This window comes from Balaenoptera borealis (assembly GCF_965194805.1).
Source record: "Balaenoptera borealis genome assembly, chromosome: 17".
Taxonomy (NCBI): Eukaryota; Metazoa; Chordata; class Mammalia; order Artiodactyla; family Balaenopteridae; genus Balaenoptera; species Balaenoptera borealis.
The window spans coordinates 59129764-59146556 of record NC_138876.1 but is presented as its reverse complement, the minus strand read 5'-3'; the positions used below and the strand labels follow the sequence as shown (position 1 = coordinate 59146556).

General features: G+C 42.1%; 1 protein-coding gene across 9 annotated transcripts in view; it reads right to left on the bottom strand.

The window, feature by feature from the left end:
- The window catches only part of PAG1 (phosphoprotein membrane anchor with glycosphingolipid microdomains 1), a 141753-nt gene that overhangs the window by 86392 nt on the left and 38568 nt on the right, over positions 1 to 16793 (bottom strand). For 3 of the 9 annotated variants that reach the window (XR_014236378.1, XR_014236379.1, XM_082363510.1), the window contains exon 1: positions 10955 to 10982. The gene's annotated coding sequence lies outside the window, so the exon portion shown is untranslated. Of the gene's footprint in view, positions 1 to 10915; positions 10991 to 16793 lie in introns of those variants that run through there. The other 6 variants (XM_082363511.1, XM_082363513.1, XR_014236380.1 and 3 more) reach the window with 5 other exon arrangements.

Here is a 16793-nt window from a genome sequence, read left to right as displayed (position 1 = left end):
ATCTTTAAGATCCCTGTTGAGCATGGGGAACTATTATTCTTGGGATTATTTTGTGTAAACAAGCCCAAATCCTTATGCTACACAAAGGCTAATGTCTTTGCTCAGAGGATGTGAATTAATTTATGACCTCTGCTTTTGACTTAAATGCTATAAACATCTCTGTTGACCTTGAAAACAAAGGCTGCTCCTGCATAATTTTTCAAAGAGAGAAACTTAAAGTACTATGAAAATATTTACTGGATAAAACAAATGCCAAGATCAAAAATGCTAAGACACTGAGTGGATATTTATTATCCCCACTAATCCTTTTGTATTTCAAGGTTTATTTATTTTTACTCTGCTTTTCGTCAGTTATTATAGCATAACTTTAAATTCATAAAAGATGATGCAGAGTTAATAATATCATGAGCTTTACAATAATATTCAAGTAATACTGAAAAGGATGGAAATCCATTTGTAATCTGAACATGTTCTTTGGCTGAACCAGAAGAAATGATAATCTAATGTTGGAGTTTTAGCACCTCATGCCCTGGCCAATGAGGCCCTGCATACAGAACAGAGATTTAATTTTAAAACATCGATGATGAATAGTTTTAAAATGACAACTCAATAAATCAAATAGTCATGCTCTTTCAGTGTATTTTAATAAAAAAGCACAAATTTTACAGTATTCTGACTTCCTAGCATTCCTAAATTCTTACTTGTGAGGCAGTATCTGAAGTTAAGACGTGGACCAATGTCTCCATGGCTTATTTGATGAAGACATACTAATAGTTATTTCTCACTGAATATACCTTATGGCAACTTCTAAGGGACTGTTAAAAGGAATTTCTGATCGGATGTAGTTGGGGCTTGAGGATACAAGAAATGATAAAGTACTGGTTACTTAAAAGCCTACCTAGATCACTGTCTTCAAGGCATTCATGTAATTTTGGATGGTTGATGGACGGGCCTTGGTGATAGATCAGGCATGAGAAATATAAAGGAGGGAAGCACCTTGGGCATATGGTGGTGCCATTAACTGGGATAGGAAACTAGAAGGAGGAATTGATGAGGGTGGAAAATAAACATAGAAAGAATTTAGTTTGGTAAATGTCAATTTTAAGGTGGATGTGGGTCATGGAGGCAAGGAAATCTGGTGGGCAGTTACACTTAGGAATTAAGATCTTAGGAGAAAGGCTGAAAGTAGTGAGCAAGATCAGGATATGCAAACGTTTTCTGTAACAGGTCAGATAATAAATATTTTAGGCTTTGCAGGCCTGACGATCTATCCCAGCTACTCACTTCTGCCATTGCAGCAGAAAAGCAGTCACAAGATAGCATAGAATGAGTGTGCCTATGTTCCAATAAAACTATTCATAAAAACAGGTGCCAGAATGTATTTGGCTACAGGTCATAGTTTGCCAAGCCCTGAGTTCGATGACAAATAAAATCCTCGGAATGGATGAGCTCACCCAGGAAGAACATATGTAAGGCAAAGTAGTATGACATGAAATTTGAAAACATGGAACTCTGAAAAAAATAGAAATTCAGAATTCCATGGACTTTATCTTCAAATTAATCTGTAGAGTTAACTCTATTTAACAGGTCAAAGGACACAGCAGTATCAGAATGTTTTTCTTACAGGTTGATTTTTTTTTTTTTTTTTTTAGGTAAATCACAGCAAATTGATAGCAAAATTAAAGTAAGAATTGAGAATTCCCACTATTCCATTCATAGGCTATAATCCATCTCTTATAAATGAATGTTCTTTTAGCATCTCTTGGGAGAGAAACCTATTCTTTCCAGAACAAAAAAAATTTCTCTCAAGGATTAGATTTTGAGAGACTCTATAGCATTACAAAAGGCTTTTTGCTATATCCTCCTGCTAATTTAATTTTCTGCCTTTTTCCTTGTTGATAGCCAGAACCAATTTGGAATACCTTTTCCATATTATTGAAAATCAGTGGGCAGTAATGTCATTAATGCTTTCAGGCCACTAATGTACAAGAGGTTATTACTTCAAAGTATAAAAGACAGTCGAAAATGAGTTGACCTTCGTAAATTAGGAAGTAAGTAACAAAGGCCTGGAATTCAAAAGCTGTTTTCTGTTTCCCTGAAACTGTCCAATAAACTTATCTTTGATGACCACAGAACCAACATTTCTTTGGTTAACTTGACATGAGGGCCCATAAAATTGTATTCAGGCTCTACAGCAGCTTCTCTGCTCCCTGAAAGAATAGTATGATTCATACTCGTTTCAATTTATATCTGTTTTGCATAAATGAAGCAGACTTGTAGAACAGACTGATTCATTATCATGTAAAATATAGCCATTAGTAGAAAATCTAGTAACCATATTCCCAGACATAACAAGATCAGACTCTCAGGCCTCTGGGCTGGAGTTGGGAAATGAGAGGTACAGTGTTTCTGAAAAAAGAAAGTCTTCCTTCTGAAAGAGGTATTCACAGTGGTAAACTGAAGGAATTTTATAGCTCCTTAAAAAACGGAAGCCACAACAGGCCATTCCTTGAGTCTACCATCAAAGCAGAACATTCTATCCAATTGACCCTTAAGTGTTAATACCAGTGTATAGGTAAGTCTTAAAACTTGTATCTGTTTCTTTTTCAGAATCTTTTTTTTTTTTTATATTTACCAATTTATTAAAAGATATGTTAAAGGATATGATAAAGGATACATATTAACAGCCAGATGAAAAGATATGTTAGGTGAGGTCTTCAAGAATCCTGCACCTAAGAGCTTTTCAGCTCAACCTGGAAGCTCCTCGTCCCCTCCACCATTGGAATTTTTTACTTAATTGGAGTATAGTTTATTTACAGTGTTGTGTTAGGTTCAGGTGTACAGCAAAGTGATTCAGTTATACATATATATATATTCTTTTTCAGATTCTTTTCTGCTATAGGTTATTATGAGATACTGAATATAGTTTCCTGTGCTATACAGTAAGTCCTTGCTGTTTATCTATTTTATATATAGCTATCTCGTGGTTGGAAAATTTGATAGGAGCCACTTGCCTCAAATGCCTATCACAGTAACAGTCGACGTGTTATCGTCGTGCCTGCCAATCGGGTGCCACCACCAGGAAGGAACCGCTGGTTAATGACAGAAATTCAGAGTGTAAAGTGCCCATGGACCCCATAGCAAGGGGAGGAGACAGGAGGGCCTGATTCCAGGCAGTGATGATGAAACAGCCTCAGAGATGGGAAGAGGGGAAGATCCACGGAAGAAAGCAGGCAAGTGGGAAGAAACTTCGAGTGCTTCTTCAAGGCTAGGCACTGCTCTAGGCACTGAGGATACAAGGTGAATGAAACAGATGAAGTCTCAGCTGACCTCCCTGTTGGTGAAGACTGATGAAAGACCAATTCACACTAGGGTATCAGATAGGGAAAGTAAATTAAAAAGGTAAAGGAGAAAGGAGTGATAGAGTGTTGTGAGGGATTCCTGAGCCATGGCCGCCTGGGGAAGCCCTTTTTGAGGAGGGAACACTTCAATTCAGGTGGCAATGACAAGAAGGAACCATCCTCTGTTCTTTCAACCTATAAAAACCATCTTTGATGGGAAAAGGGTGTTAGACGGCAAATCGGAGAGCTGTGATCCAGTCTCAAAATTCAGGAGCTTTCACCACTTTTCTATGTGTGTTTGAGGCACATTTTCAAATATCAGAATATTTATTAGATTATATAAAGGGATAATAAAACAAAGCAATTCGAAATCAGTCAACAGTAATTCAATTCTGTCGCTCACAACAGTTCAGCTAACAGCGCCTCAGGTGGCTATAAAAGCATGCCTCATCCCATGGTCACCAGTTTGCTGCGATTCTGAGTTACTATTTGCAGTCCACACCACACTCTTATACACCCGGGAGGCAAACTTGTCTCCAGTAAAAGTAAACAGAAGATCTTTCTTTAGCAGACGCTCAAGAATACACTCAACTAAAAAGTAAACTTCCCTTATCCTCTGCAAATGTACCTGTATTGCCTAACAATACCTGTAACTGTATATACACATTTTGTAAACTACATGTATTCAAATGTGGAAAAATAAATTTTAGACACTAATATTGGACAGCACACCTTTGTGCTTTGGGGCATTTGCCGGGCAATGGCAGATGATCATGGTCATGAAATGGCAAACCTTTGTTTGCCACTTCTGAGTTTCTACATCTTCTGGCTGTCCCATGGGAAATAGTACTCATTTTCACAGAATCCTCAACTTGTTGGTTCTTCCCCTACATGATGTTATAGGAAAAGTCTTATTTATTTATTTTTCCCCACCATTTTGTGATTCTTCATAGTTAAAACCATCAGAGGCAGCCATCAGAAGAGTTTGCCCCAAGCCTGCAGAGATGAGTGAGGGACACCCAGAGAAGGAAGGGCCACAACACAATCCAGTGACATAGCAAAATTAGGAGAAACTATGGTTGATCTCAGAAGTTCACCATTCAAAATTATCAAGTGGTAACTATTTGGATGTAGGGCCGTCTAGTTGTGACACAGGTCACATCAATGATGACCAGGGTTGATTTGGTGAGCCAACGGGGGCCTCTAAAGGAACCAAACACAGGGTCAAGGAACATTCTCCTTTCCTAATCAGCTTCCTAGAGCGGTGCATAATTAAATCATTTAAAAAGATAGAACAAAAAGGTAGTATTAAAGAATATAAAGCCAAGCATATGGGAGGAATGTTAAGAAGACTTTGAAGGATGCAGCTAAAGCTGTTTAGGAAACATAACAGATAACCTTAACATAATGGTTAGAGTCTAAACAGCCAAGTCCCCTTCAGACAGCTCCTCTGGTGTACCTCGCACGCCAGGCAACTCAGGTTTCTGCTGAAGCCGAAACCTCAGCCCACGGCTCCAAGAAGCCACACTTAGAATCGTCTCATTTTTGCCAAATAAGACATCCATTCATGAAATGAACAGCAGTGTTCCTGGGGCTTAATGGGAGACCCCTGAAACACTGACATGCCACCAGGTTGCTGCAATGTCTGCAACTGTGAGGAAAAGGGAGGCAAGTGCGACCAGCAGTGAACAGCTGCCTCGGGGAACGGCAGCTTATCCTTCTCTTCAAGTTCCTACAACCCTCCTCTGACAAGGTTCTCATCGCTGCTGCCCTGAGAGGGGAAACAGCTGCGACCCAAAGGGACAGTATTGTAGTGTCTCCTCCCAAACCTCTGGTGAGGGACTGGGGTCCCCAGGGAGCCACAGGCCTGGCCGGAACCCCCAGCTGCTCTGTGTAGCAGGTGCTGGAGATCCCGGACGCTAAACTCAAGGTGTGTCCTCGATGGCTCCGAAGTTTCTAAGGAAATTGTGAAACTGGTAGCTGGTAGAAATTGTGGCTCCTGGTAGCTGAGCTAATCGTCTGAAATCGTTTCTTTTCACAGAAAATCGTGGACCTTTAAAACTGGAAGAGGGACTTCCCTGGTGGCACAGTGGTTAAGACTCTGCGCTCCCAGTGGAGGGGGCCCGGGTTCGATTCCTGGTCAGGGAACTAGATCCCACATGCATGCCGCAACTAAAAGTTTGTGGCCCACGGCTGAGGAGCCCGAGTGCCGCAACTAACGAGCCCACCTGCCGCAACTAAGACCCGGCGCAACCAAACAAATAAATAAATATTAAAAAAAAAAACTGGAAGAAACTTGTTCTTCATGAAGCAATAATCCTCACTTCATCTGCCCCCTTTTTTGCTCTTTCATTTCCTCCTTCCCTCTTTTTTTTTTTTTATATCAACTAGTTATTTTCAAAAGGAAAAAAAAAGAGTCCTGATATACAGAAAACTATGGAAGTCAGGTGAATGCTTGCCAATTTCACACACTCTCACTCACCTTTATTTAAATGAAAAAATCAAAACGATATAAACAAAAACAGGAGTTTCTGTGAGTTCAGGAACCCACCTTGGGTCACACAGAAGCCAGGAGTAAATAATGAAACTAGTGTCTAGATCATCTGACTCCCCAACCAAATTCTACCTTGCTAAGATCATATAGCTAATAGAAAACTGATATTTAAAATTCCAGATGGTGACATTCTAGCCATTAGATGCATTTTTAACCACTAGAAAAATCAGTTATGGTTGGGGAAAGTATCTGGGACATATTTTCTTTAAGTTAAAAAATTCTAATAGTAATTTTCATATGTTAAGAACTTTTAAAAGAAAACAGAAAACACACACACATATATTGACAAAAAGTGAATACTTTTAGAATGTATATATTGTGCACCATGAGGCAAAATTACAGTGTTATGATCAACAGGGCCAGCATAGCTTTTGAGAGTAAGTTGACAGATTCGGTGTCAAGAAGGGATCATTGCTGAAGCTTGGTTCTATCCAGTCTGATGCTATACAATTGACCCTTGGACAACGTGGGCCAGGGCTACCAGCCCTCCATGCAGTCAAAACTCTGCGTATAATTTACAGTGGGCCCTCTGTAACCACGGTTGCTCCGTACCCACAGTTCTGCTTCCGTGGATTCAACCAACCATGGATCATTTAGTACTATATATAGAATTTACTATTGGAAAAAAACCATGTATAAGTGAACCTGCACAGTTCAAACCTGTGTTATTCAAGGGTCAACTGTACTTCATTTAGGTCCATTTGAAAGGTGGCCTAGAAAACAGAGGAATGAAACTTAACTACAGGCTGAAATTCTCCCTTTACATTTGGAAGCACAGCAAATGCACTTTCTCAAGCTTATTAAGTAACCCTCTAGCATCATTGATTTTTGAGTCTTACAAAAGCTCTTCGTATTATGCCTGCATCACAGATTTACACTGCCATAACTCCTGTCAGACATCATCTTGGCTTTATGAATAAATAAAACTATGCTCTAGGGAAACATTGATTTAAGAGGAAAAATCAATACCCATCTAGCATGTGATAGACCTCAGCTTTAAGGCTACTTATTCCCCCAAGTATAATACTAAATGTAAAACCATACTTTTTGCTTCCTAAGTAAAAGGTGGGTGAAGGTGTATGAAATTGGCAGGCGAATATTTGCCTTCCGCAGGCCTCAATATATCAGGATTCCCCTTTCCCTTACAAAGTAGTTAGCTGATACTTCCAAAAGAAAAGAGGAAGGGAAAGAGAAAAAAGAGATGGACAAACCAATGATGGCAAAATCTTGGTAATTTGTGAATTTACGTAGTGAGTATATGAGAACTCACTGTATTATTCATTCTCTCGTGTATGAAAAATTTTTCATAATAAGAATTTGAAAAGTATGTACGCTTGCTTGGAGGAAACTCTCTAAGCCTAATATCAACCAAGAAGCTGACAATGGTTCTTTTGGGATAATGGCCTCATAGGGAAGCTTTTTTTCTTCCTTGGGAGTTCTGTATTTTCCAGTGTACTGTAGTGAATATGTATATTGCTTTTATAATTCAGAAAATACACACAGTAAATGCATGGCAGGATAGCAAAAAAGAAAAATAAAGGATTAATTAGGTTGATTGCGAAGTATTTTGTTGACTACTGGCCTAGAGATAGCTAAGATATACACCGTTACACATATTTATATCAACTCTTTCTTACTGCTCTTGGACATTTTTTCAGGGCACAGGCAGATTGCTATTAAGATTGACTTAAAAAATAAAGCAAACAGCGTACGTGGAAATTAACCTCATCTTTGCGAGCCAAAGTTCATATGAGAGACAAAAGCTGGCTAAAGTCATCATTTCATCAGTTCTGCAATCACCTTACAACCTAAGTCTGTTTTCACAGTGGAGACAGCCGTTAAAAGTTCTGACAGGCCTGCGGTAACCTTTGATGACAAAGCCACTCCAGAGAGCCAAGGCTTTTGCTTTCTTGCTCAGAATTGGTTGGAATTAAAAATGAATCCCATTATGTTTCCCTAGCTCTTCAAAATGCAGTTCATTGCTAATTGTGTTAACTGTGGCCTTGTTGCTTTGGATGAGGGCTCCTGTCCCAGCAGATGGTTATTGATGCTGTTCTCATTGCTTGTCCTTCTGATAAGTGGAAAGAACAACTCTGGAAATCTGAATCACCCTTTCAAGACACGGGCACATGAGAAGCCTGAAAATGGGTTGGGGTAATTTAAATTTTGAAGCCCAATTTCAAACATCATACAAGTAACTACTATCATCACCCAAACTGATGAGGATATTGATAAATCTACTTCCTAGATGGAAATGATACACAGTTATAAGTTCCAAAAATATATAGCCATCATTTTAGTACTGACAGCAGTAGAAGAGGGAAAGGCCCTGTAAATTGGTTTTGGCAGCTCTTCCTTAATGCATGGATACTAAAAGCAAAATAGAAATGCAAAACATTATTGTTGAGAAAAATGCTTGTACTTAGGGAATAAGCACACCATGAGATTACTTTTTACAAATACCATCTTCCTTTTTATTACAGTGTCAGAGATCCACTCACTTAAAGAAATTAGAGCATCCACTGTGTGTTACTATGTGCAAGGCATCTATTAGATGTTGTAGATACAAAAATAATAAGATCTGAATCTTACCCTCAAGCTTAGTGTCCACAGGAGGGAGGGTCAGATGTATAAGTGGAAAGTTAAATATAGCATGATCAGAGATACAACTGAAGAACCGTGGGAGCCCAGTACACATGGGGGAATCAGGGAGGGTTTCTCAGAGGAGATGGAAATTGAGGTGGACCTTGAAGGATGTACTGGAATATATCAAGAAAAATTGAGCAAAGGGCATTCTCGGAAGTCAGAACAGCACGTGCAGAGGCATGGGTGCCTGAGAAAACACGATGTGTTAGAACATCCCAAGAAATTCAGTCCTAAGGAAGCATAAATGGCGAAGCAGGGGAAGGGAGGCAGTGCGCTGGAGGGGCGCACAGGGCTGATCGTGGAGGTCCACAGCAAAGTGTTTGGGTCTATTCTCAAGGTTACAAGGGCCCATAGGAGTCACTGAGTGGGAAATCACATTATAAACTGGGGAGCAGGGTACCTAGAGTGGAGACAGTCTGTTGGAAGAGAGCTATACTAGTTAGCTCCAGCAACAGACTGGCACAGAGCTGATGAGGACCAGAACTAAGGTAGTGACATGGGAGACAGAGGAGAGGAAGATGGGAAAGATATTTACAATTAACATCTGTGACAGCTGGCAATTAATATTTGACCTCACCAACCGCCAGTCACTGTTTGGGGAATTTCATACGTTATCTTAAATCCAGAATCCAGTGTGAACTGAATGCAAAGGGTGAAGCAATGTCAGGATGGAGATTTCTGGCTTGAGTTACGATGTCAACAGTGGATGTCTTTAATTAAAATATTGATTCCAGGAGAAGGAATCAGTTGTGAGTAGAAGACAAGAGAGGGGGCTGGGGAAGAAGGTTTCACTGAAAACAGATTAATTTTGAGAGCTGCTTGGGGTATACAAATTAAGATAACTGAATGCTGGGGTCAGGGATTTGGCAGAGAGCAGACTGCAAATCCCAGGTGAAATTTCTTTTTAAAGGCAGAAAAAGATCCTCATAGTAAGATTGAAGCAATCTGCCACATACAAAAAAAGCACATAATGCAATGCTTTCTAGAAACTTGAGAAGACTGTGTGATTCCACTACAGAAACATTTGAGCCCTATTCTGAAATACTGGGTTGGCCCAAAAGTTCGTTCGGGTTTTCCCATAATTTTCCGGAAGATGGTACAGAAAACCCAAACGAAATTTTGGGCCAAGCCAATATATAGATTCTTGAGTTAAATCTTAATGCCCCTTAACTAGAAAATGCTCTATGTTTCAGGCCCACAAATAAAATGTGTAAGGCGAGCAGCTCCCATGGAAATGGAAGTCCATTAGAGAAAACAATGTTTAATCCCTGAGATTCGACAAGAATCGAGATTCTTGTCACATGATGGGAGATCAGAGGAAGGCATTTTTGGAGTGTGGATAATCAAAGCTCTTAATGCACTGGCTCTTAAGTTGAAGTTAACTAACAAAAAGCAGGCTGTTTTCTAGGATCTGCGGTTATATTTAGAAAGACTTCTGAGGGGAACCCAAATGACCCTGAAATAGCTCCTTGCTCTCCTAAGAGGAAAGGCTTTCTCTGGCAAAAGAAAGAATTCTCAACAAGTTAAAGGAAAGATTTGATTGAAAGACAGTGGCCTATTTTACAAGATTCCTTCTGTGAAGAGATGAGGGACATTCAGGCCAGATGTACTCCTTCCTTTCCGGCCCATAAGAGAAACTAGATAATGAGGTATAAGGGATAGAGGTCAGTCAGGTCACAGTGCTTGAGGTTGGCAAATCTTTTAAATGGGTGGGCACAGCACTTCAAATTGTCCAGGATTAATTAGAAAAATGGATAACCATGTAGCAAATTAATTGCTAACGTCAAATAAAGAATGTCTTTGTGTTAATTTGTCATTTGTTTAGGTTGGCTGATTTGTTTTTCTGGCTTCGGCTCTGTTCAAAGATGACCTAAAGTCATTAAAGAATTTTTATATAACTTTATTATCAGCACTAAACGAGATTACTAATACCACTAATAACAATAACGGTAGAATGCAGCCTCATATATTTTTTGGTGGTGGTGGCGGTGACGGTGAACTGGAAACCCATCAGGCTGTCCAATTAGAGTCTCCATTTCGAAGATGAGGAAAGAGCTTGAGGGAGGGTAGGCATTTTGCCTAACTTCACATAGGCATTACAAGGTAGAGGCAGGCTCACCGCCCGTCACTGACCAAAGGGAAACACCATCCTGTAGGAAGCGTGGCCAGTGGCATCTCGGTGGCTATGGCAGAAGCCCCATGGTGCTAAATTCAAAACTGGATTAGCTAATACCCTTGAGATTTTTCAGCTTCAAAGCTGTGTGTCCGCAGTCCCACAGCTCAGAGTCACCAGATATACCCTTGATGCCTGTAGAAAGTTAAACTGAAAGCAAGCGTGGATGGACAATGTAGAATAAACCAGATAATTGAATACCTTGCAATCACTCTCTCCCAGCTCTGAAGTTGCACTCACCGGCTGAAAGAAGAGAATGACCTCGTGCTTTCTGGAAAGGAAACACAAGAGGAAACAATTTCACAACTCTGAACTGGATTAAAACTGCAGTAACTGAGGGTAAAATGATGATCTTTTAAATTACTTGTAAAAGTTCTGAGCAATAAAGAAACTGAGAAATAATTATTTAATTAACCTTTAGTACGATAAAAAATAATGTTGAAAAACAAAAGTTAAAACTTGCTCTTCCAATATCCACAGACCTATATATTATTGCAAATTTTTTATTGGTGGGAAAGTAAAAATGATGGCATTAATCACATGTGCTCTCAGTGATTAATAATTATGCCCATGCTTTGTTTTTTACTCATTGCTTCATTCCACCTCTTCTCACAGACACTGACGGTAACTATGGGCTAGCACCACACACCACAAACATGGACTCTTCCTGTATGCGAGGTACTTCAGATCAAAACAAAAACAAAAACGGTTGCATGCCTTAAGAAGATGACAGCCTTATCAGAACAAAGATGGCTGGAACAAAATTGCACAGAATTGTTTGATACTTGTTATAATAGATTTTGCCATATTACTTTATGTCTTCAACTTGAAACATGCTATATTTTTGTTAGCATGGTTTCCTATGGTTAAGATAAAACTATATCACTTACAAAGATCACTTCCTCCAAGAGGATGTGTGATTCAAGTTTGAGGAATGTAACCTCAGATCGAATATTCTGTTTTTGTAGACTGTAGAATCTAAGAAGTCATCTTAAAGTATCCTAAGTGGAAGTAAAAAGCATTGGGAGTGAAAGAATGACCCAACAACTAGACTGAATATTCTCAGAAAAAATATCCACTGAGGTAAACCAATGCAAATTTTTTCCTTTTTGGTAAGAGTTTAAAAGAGAAAAGAAAGAGCTATTTCTTAGAAAGAAATGAAATGCAAAGCAATCCTAGAAAGACCAAAGGGAAATAGTAAGTTGACAACAAGCAAGGGGGTGGTCCCTCCATGACCTGCCATGTCAGACTCTCCAGAGGCCAGTAAGACAAGAGATCCCCAGCCCCCAACCCACCTCATGGGGCCCCTGACCACATGGTCTTCTTAGTGCCTCCTGGCTGGGAGCTGCAAGAGAAATGTGCAGTAGAAGGTGAGGGAGAGTTACACATCAGGTTAGGAGGAAAAGGGTAAAGATCACATTTGCCAAGAGTCCTCTTTCAACGAAGAAAGGCAACGGAAATTCTCTCCTCTTTGCCCTTTTGTGGGAATTCCCCATTCTGAACTACTAAGCATGACAGCTCAGGAACACTGTGAGTTCTGGAAGGTTTCCACACCAGCCTGAAAACCCATTGTTTATGAAGCGGGGACAATGCATTTCAAGCTCTAAATGACTGCAACTGAAACAAGTGTTTGGGAAAACTACCTGTTCCAAAGTGGAGAAATAACTATTTTGAGATAAATACTTGCTGATAAACCTCTGTGCTATACAAAAGCAAGATGAAGAGGCCCAGTTCAGGAAACCAAGTTACCAATACATATGATACAGAGAGACACAAGTAATAGTAAAATTATGTACAGGCTGTGGATAGTGTACAGAAAAGAGCATGAGGGCCCGTACGTACAGCTCTCCACAGCTCTTGGGATAAAACTCAAGCCACTTGGCGTGGTTTGACGAGCTCCCACCCTGGTGTCTGCCAGCCTGCCAGAGTCATGTCTCATCCTCCTCCCCTCCCATCCGGAGCTGGACTTCTCCATGCCTCTGCCACATTGTTTGTTTTGTTTTTTAAGAGTCTAAACTACTAACTTAGAAATGAGTATCTAATAAAGCACTTGTTTGTAAGTTGGAAACCATCCACAGTGTGCTTCTACCATAGGTGGGTCCACAAACTTCTCCCAACCTGGGTCCTCAGCCTGTCACATCCTTCTCAATCTTCTTTTACTTAGAGTCCAGTGAAGAAGCAAACTGTAAACACCAGTGTAAAGTACAGATCGCTGGCATCTGGGGCTGTAGAGTTCTTTGTTTTGAGGAGTTAGCATTCCTCCACTCTGTGATTGTGATAATCAAAAATGTCTCCAGACTTTGACAAATGTCCCATGAAGGGCAAAATCATTCCCCAGTTGAGAATCACTGGTCTTAAATAAATGATGACTTATTAAAACATAATAATATTTACATCCTAACTTCCACATTATGCAGAAACAACAGTTTGGATGGGGACCATCAGAAACAGCACAGATAGGGGAGGAGAGAGGGAGGAAAGCACATGTATTAAGCACCTGCTGTATTCTTGGCTTTGTGTGGCGTTAGTCATCTTTTTTTTTTTTAATTTTTATTTATTTGTTTTTGGCTGCTTTGGGTCTTCGTTGCTGCGCGTGGGCTTTCTCTAGTTGCGGTGAGCGGGGGCTACTCTTTGTTGCGGTGCGCAGGCTTCTCATTTCAGTGGCTTCTTGTTGCGGAGCATGGGCTCTAGGTGCCCGGGCTTCAGTAGTTGTGGCTCATGGGCCCTAGAGCGCAGGCTCAGTAGTTGTGGCGCACGGGCTTAGTTGCTCCGCGGCATGTGGGATCTTCCCGGACCACGGATCGAACCCATGTCCCCTGCATTGGCAGACGGATTCTTAACCACTGCGCCACCAGGGAAGCCCTAGTCATCTTATTTAATACTCACAGAACACCCTGTGCTTTCTCTTCCTAAATCAGAACTTGCTTAAAACCCTGTGAGGCAATGATTTATGCTGACGATGTTATTAAAAGCAAAACTTTTCAGAATAAAATAAAAATATTTCTAGAACTTTACATAGACATTGAGATGCTTTATTTTAACCTTCAGTGGACCGACCGCCTAACTTCCCAACCTCGGGAATGAGAAGCACTATTCATTCTTAAGGTGGTACCTCCATTTGAGAGTTCATAGGCTACTTCTTCTACCAACCGAAAGCCATGTGGTTGTCCATAAGTGTAGACCCAAACGGAGTCACATGCGTGGTCAAAATAGCACCTTTCCTAAACTCCCAGGGAAGCAGGCATTTGGCCTGATGAATTGTTGTGAAGTGCTAACAGGTTACAGCTCTTTGTCTATGTCCCACATGAAGATAACAAGCACCGAAGAAGCCCAGAGCAGGTGGGTGGGTTAAATCCTGACTTAACTACTGACCTCCCTGAGAGCAATTAAAGAGGGAAGGAAGGGACAGGAATTCCTGGACAGAATTTGGTGTTAGTCATTTTCCCTCCTGATCCCCCAAGGGCCTGACAGGCTCAATGATTTCTATTACATTCAGCAAAGCCAGGTCCAAAAGGATCCCAAAACAGGTAGCTGTGTCAATTCAAATGGACCAGCGTGGCTTTATGAATACATATGTTGGTATGTAGTTTTTACTAATTGGCTTTTTCTGATTCTGTTCTAATTTCAGCACATCTTCCACTCCAATATCTGTTCAAATATTTTATTTAAGGGGAGTCTTCATGTGCTGGCCACTATTCTAGGTGGTGTTTCAATACTGACAGAGACACACACAATTCCCAGTCCTCTGGTGCTTTCTGGTGCAGGTGGGAGACAAACCAGCCATCTGGCAAAACAGTTATAATAATCACTGAAGAAAACAACTGAAGCCAGTTTCGGGCTGGGTACTGCCCTGGGGTAGGCACTACTTTAAGCAGGGAGTTGGGAAAGACCTCAGGGGGTAAAATACGGTTGAGCAGAGCCCTGAAGTTGGTGGGGCTGGGTGGGGAGGTGGGAGGGGCCGAGAGGGGAGGTGGGAGGGGCAGGTGAGGTTTGGGGGGCTACCGTAAGCCGCCAAATGTGGACATTGGCACCCCTTGGAGAGCGGTGGGAAGGCAAGTCAGAGAGGGGCTGGTCACCCCGGGTCCCCATGTGACCATCTGGGCTCCCTCGAACCTTGATCTTAAGCCACAGCTGACCGGGGCCCCTCCCCTGGCCTCTCCACGGGGGGCTGCCCACTCAGGGGGCGCCAGAGGAAGAGGGAGGGGCTGGACAGGCGCCTGTCAGCCGTCGTGAGGGTCCAGTGCTCCCGTGGCCGCTGCAGGGAAGGCCTGGGCCGTGGGCCCACACACACACAATGTAAATCCAGTAGAAGAAACAGGAGAAAGTTCTTTTCTAAGTCATGATGCGAACAAGAAACGTCGAAGCAAAGTTATTAGCGGAGATTCAGGGTGGGGAAGGAGGTAGTGGAGGTTTGATAGGAGAGCAGGGAGGAGGAAGTCCTTCAGGAGAGGGAAAGAGTAAATGGACAAGGAAGGAGCAGCCTGAGGGGCCCATGGAGATGAAAGTGAGACCTACTAGCTCAGCGGTGTATGTTCCTTCAGCCACAGCACAGCACAGCTGAAGACATGGGGGGGGGGGGGGCGGGTAGAGCGATGAGTTATGCCCGTGAGTATAACAGGGAAAGAGAGAAAGAAGCAAAGAACCTGCAGGTGTGTGCAAAGGAGTGTTACAAAGAGAGATCATGGGATCTAAGCTGAGTAACTGGGAAAGGAGAAGCGGAGGGAGTGACAGATGGTGGAAATTAGCAGGATCAATGGATTGAAGGTGCTGGTGAAGTGCAAGAAGGGCTGGAGTTGGGACTTCCCTGATGGCGCAGTGGTTAAGAATCCGCCCGCCAATGCAGGGGACACGGGTTCGAGCCCCGGTCCGGGAAGATCCCACGTGCCGCGGAGCAGCTAAGCCCGGGCTCCACAGCTACTCAGCCTGCGCTCTAGAGCCCGCGAGCCACAACTACTGAAGCCCGTGTGCCACAACTACTGAAACCCGCACGCCTAGATCCCCTGCTCCGCAACAAGAGAAGCCACCGCAATGAGGAGCCCGCGCATCGCAGCGAAGAGTAGCCCCCGCTCGCCGCAGCTAGAGAAAAGCCCGCGCGCAGCAACAGAGACTCAACGCAGCCAAAAAAAATAAATAAATACATAAAATTAAAAAAAAAAGAATGGCTGGAGTTAAGGTACAGGGGAGGGTTGAATAGAAAGAGGTGGTGACCAGAGAATGGGGTACTTGGAGAGGGAGTGGGTTAAACCCTTTGCCACTGTAAGCGTCGTCCCCGGCCCAGCAGTATCAGCAACACCTGGGGACCTGCGTGAAACGCAGATTCTCAGACCTATTGAATCAGAGTCTACATTGTAACAGGTGACCCATGTGCACACTAAATTTGGGGAAGAACTGGCTTCCGTTTGAGCCACACTGGCTCAACCTCCACTTGCCCAGAAGCCACAGGCACTCTATAAAAAGGTGTTATTGAACAGGTTTCTGAGGTTAGGGACTTCCCTGGGGCTCTGCTTCCCGTCCTCCACTTTAAACGGCTCATTTTGGCTTCCTGGGTTTCCATTCAGCTGCCTCCTGCTCTCGCTCAGTCCTGCCTTGCAGCCTTACAATATACAGTTGGCAGTCTTTGGATTCCATTTACCGATGGGGCCCCTTCGAGCGCCTCGCCCACATTCCCACCCTGCCTGTAGCGAATGGCCTCCCCCTCACTTCTTGAGACCAAGTTCCAGATACCCTGCCCCCTCTGCTCTCATTTGCCTTTGAGGGGGCAACCAGATTACTCAGTGCCCTCGATCTGACCTGCATAGTTCCCTGTGCCCACAGAGATCTATTACTAGGCACTAATGCAAAATATATAGTATTGCCATTGTAGCTTTTTAAAGGTTTAGCTTCCTGCTCTAGTAATTATTCAGGGTTTTATGTCTTCTTTAATATGAGAAGACTGCCTTCCCTCTTTACAGTTAATTTTACGAAACAAGGGAAACAGCAGCTGTATATGACATTACAGAATGAAAGATGAAGTTGAGCCTAATTAATGCAGGCTTTGCTTTAATAACAGCTTTATTCCTAATAAACAGAGTGTGACATT